The 3,621-nt window shown below is 56.8% G+C and overlaps 3 long non-coding RNA genes and 1 pseudogene across 3 annotated transcripts in view; 3 read left to right on the forward strand and 1 right to left on the reverse strand.

Annotated features, from left to right (window-relative positions):
- LOC110265193 overlaps positions 1-831 on the forward strand; it is a 1,632-nt gene extending 801 nt beyond the window's left edge. Inside the window, exons 2-3 of the long non-coding RNA XR_002351527.1 lie at positions 538-644; positions 750-831. This is a non-coding gene — a long non-coding RNA (uncharacterized LOC110265193). The remainder of the gene's footprint in view (positions 1-537; positions 645-749) is intronic.
- Positions 1,810-2,221, reverse strand: LOC110265194. The gene is made up of 2 exons (XR_002351528.1): positions 2,144-2,221; positions 1,810-1,909 (listed from the first exon to the last, which is right to left on the reverse strand). It is a non-coding gene; the product is annotated as an uncharacterized LOC110265194 (long non-coding RNA).
- On the forward strand, positions 2,181-2,726 carry LOC110265195. Its single transcript, XR_002351529.1, has 2 exons — positions 2,181-2,264; positions 2,463-2,726. It is a non-coding gene; the product is annotated as an uncharacterized LOC110265195 (long non-coding RNA).
- LOC107606498 overlaps positions 2,809-3,621 on the forward strand; it is a 16,369-nt pseudogene continuing 15,556 nt past the window's right edge.

Genomic DNA, 3,621 nt, shown 5'->3' on the forward strand with positions numbered 1-3,621 from the left:
GTTGGCCGGTGATGTTGCAACGGAGGCAGGTCGCTTTGCAACGGATGCTGGGATCGTTGCAACGGAAGCTGGGGGCATTGCAACGTTGGCTGGGGGCGTTGCAACGGATGCTGAGCGCGTTGCAACGTTGGCTGGTGACGTTGCAACGGAGGCAGGGCGCGTTGCAACGGATGCTGATGACGTTGCAACAGAGGCAGGGCGCGTTGCAACGTTGGCTGGGGGCGTTGCAACGGAGGCAGGTCGCGTTGCAACGATTGCTGGTGACGTTGCAATGGAGGCAGGGCGTGTTGCAACGGATGCTGGTGACGTTGGAACGGAGGCAGTGCGCGTTGCAACGTTGGCTGGGAGCGTTGCAACGGATGCTGGGCGCATTGCAATGGAGGCAGGTCGCGTTGCAACGTTGGCTGGGGGCAGTGCAACGGATGCCGGGAGCGGTGCAACGTTGGCCAGGCGCGTTGCAACGGAGGCAGGGAGCGTTGTAATGGATGCTGGTGACGTTGCAACGAAGGCAGGGTGTGTTGTAACGTTGGTTGGGAGCGTTGCAACGGAGGCAGGGCGCGTTGCAACATTGGCTGGGGGCGTTGCAACGGATGCTGGGCGCGTTGCAACGTTGGCTGGGGGCGGTGCAACGGATGCTGGGGGCGGTGCAACGTTGGCTGGGCGCGTTGCAACGGAGGCAGGGTGCGTTGCAATGTTGGCCGGGCACGTTGCAACGGAGGCAGGGCGCGTTGCAACGGATGCTGGGTTAGGTGCATCGTTGGCTGGTTTCGTTGCACCGGAGGCACCCGCCGTTGCAACGATGGCTCGGAGCGTTGCAACGAAGGAGCCAAATTTTCATATCTCATAATTGGCTCGTGCATTTTTTCTAAAATTTTGAGGGAACCTTGGTAATATTATGTAAAGGCTGCACAAAAAAATCCAGGTCAAAAATCGCACGTTTGCTCTGTTTTTCATTTTTTTTGAATTTCTGGCTTTCCGGTTGGTAAAAAAATCGGCAAAAAAATCCACAAGGTTTAAATTCACCAAATTTGGGGGATGGAAAGATCTTATTTTTCTAGAGGTTGTTGCAAAAAACGGCGTCAAAATTCGACCTCTAGAGCACTTTCCTTGAGTATGTCTCCTCACGGAAAAGGATGTCTACCCGTGGCACTTTGGTAATGGCTCGGCAGCCTATTATAGGGGGGAGGGGTGTCGTGCTGCTGAAACTCGAGTTGCCCAAAGACTTGCTGGGCGCAATGCCAGCAAGATGCACGTTGCCTTGCCATCCCCTAGGCACACTAGCAAACATGTTGTGGTTGTGGTGTGCCGCTGGGGTCCCCCGCCCCGGGTCCAAGGTCGAGCACGGACGTCTGGCTGTGGCGAACCCCGATCACCGAAGGACCAACAAGAAGGGAAACACGTCCGTGCACGGCCCACCTAGGCACCACCTAGGGAGCATAGCGTGGTGGAGTTGTGCCTTGGGCACACGCTCGGGGCAACACCTTGTACTCGGCCCAGGACTAGGGGGATCATCCCAAGTCCGAGCACGACGTGGGAACGGCGGGCGGCCTGTGCGCCCCCACGAGGGGCAACGCGGCTTGCGCAGCCCAACGCTTGGCCAGGCCTAGTGTGGCGCACGACGCGGATGATGGATATGCGCGCGGCAGCGGGTGTCGTGGGCAGGGGGCAACGCGACGTGCTCGTCCCAGCACTATGAGGGGGCACGTTGCAGAAGACGGTTACCTGTTCGTGTCCACTCCCGAGGGGCAACGTGTCGTGCTCGCCCAACGTCTAGGGTCGACGTACGACGGTGCCCGATGCGGTGTGGGTTGGGCGTGTTGCTTAAGACGGTACGGCTGTTCGGCTATCGCTCGAAGCACCTCACGCATCTGGCTGTCCCTTGAATGTTCTTCGTCGCTTCCCCCAAACCCTGCCCAGCGGCGCTGACTCGGCTACCTCGTGCGCTTCCGCTTGCCTGCACATGCCTAGGCGTGCGGGGCACGGTTCGTCCGGGCGTGCTGTGTTTGCGGACCGTGGTGGCGGATGAGCGGTGTGTGGGTTGTGCGTGTGGCTTTATCTAGACGGTGCAGCTGTTCGGTTATTGTCCGAAGTGCCTGAAGCTTTGGGCTGTCCCTCGAGTCTCCTTCGTCCCTTCCTTTGAAACCTGCCCAGTGGCGTTGGCTCGGCCCTCCCGTATGCTTCCGTTTGCCTGCATGCGCCTAGGCGTGCGGGGCACGGTTCGTCCGGGCGTGCTGTGTTTGCGGACCGTGGTGGCGGATGAGCGTGTGTGGGTTGTGCGTGTGACTTTATCTAGACGGTACAGCTGTTCGGTTATCGTCCGAAGCACCTTACGCTTCAGGCTGTCCCTCGAGTCTCTTTTGTCCCTTCCTTTGAAACCTGCCCAGCGGCGTTGGCTCGGCCCTCCCGTATGCTTCCGCTTGCCTGCACGCATCTTGGCATGCGGGGCGCGGTTTGTCTGGGAGTGCTGGGTTTGCGGACTGTGTTGGCGAATGAGTGGTGTGTGGGTCTTGAGTGCTGTCTGACTCTTTGCCTCGCGCAACGAACGGGCGCACCGGATCTTCTCCATGTGTGGGCTCGAGCTACCGTGCTCGTTTCACTGTTGTGCGGCTCCTGTGTTTCCTACCCCGTGGTGTGGTATCACTGCCTTGCCCCAACCTTTCCTCTCCGGAGTCCCCTAGTGGGATTGCCGGGGGAGTTCCAAGACACGCCCGTGGTCCTACCCGTTTCGGCGCTCTGCGCGGCAACGGTGGCCTGCGTGCGCGTTCTGTTCTCACTGGTGTGGTGCACGCGGTTGGGATGGGGTCTTAGATCCCCGTCTGTCCCTCAGATGATTCGGTTTCTCGGAAAGACGCCTGCCGCCGTGTCCTTCGAAAGCTTCCACTCGCGGGGGGCGTTGGCAGCTCGGCGCGCAGGGTCGGTGAAGGATGCTACCTGGTTGATCCTGCCAGTAGTCATATGCTTGTCTCAAAGATTAAGCCATGCATGTGTAAGTATGAACTAATTCAGACTGTGAAACTGCGAATGGCTCATTAAATCAGTTATAGTTTGTTTGATGGTACTGGTGCACGAAGTTTGAATCACACTTTTCACAACTCGTACCACTAACCAGCAAGTGCACTGGGTCGTCCAAGTAATACCTTACGTGAGTAAGGTTCGAATCCCACGGAGATTGTTGGTTTGAAGCAATCTATGGTTATCTTGCAATTCTTAGTCAGGAAGTCAATTGTATTTATCAGTTGAATTGCGAATAAACAAGAGAGCATGGGTTAAAGGTTACTTGTTATGCAGTAATGGAGAATATGTTGGAGTTTTGGAGATGCTTTGTCTTCTGAACCTCTGCTTTCCTTTGTCCTCTGATTCACGCACGCACGTCCTTCTATGGCAAGCTGTGTGTTGGGGTATCACCATTGTCAATGGTTACATCCCCTCCTCCTGTGAAAATGGTCCAAATGCTCTGTCACAGCACGGCTAATCATCTGAGGTTCCCGATCATGCTGGAATAGGTTTCACCCTCCTTTTGCGTCTGTCACTACGCCCAGCACTCGCGAGTTTGAAGCTCGTCACAGTCATTCAATCCCTGAATCCTACTCGCAATACCACAGACAAGGTTTAGACTTTCCG

The sequence above is a fragment of the Arachis ipaensis genome, chromosome B07 (genome assembly GCF_000816755.2).
Source record: "Arachis ipaensis cultivar K30076 chromosome B07, Araip1.1, whole genome shotgun sequence".
NCBI lineage: Eukaryota > Viridiplantae > Streptophyta > Magnoliopsida > Fabales > Fabaceae > Arachis > Arachis ipaensis.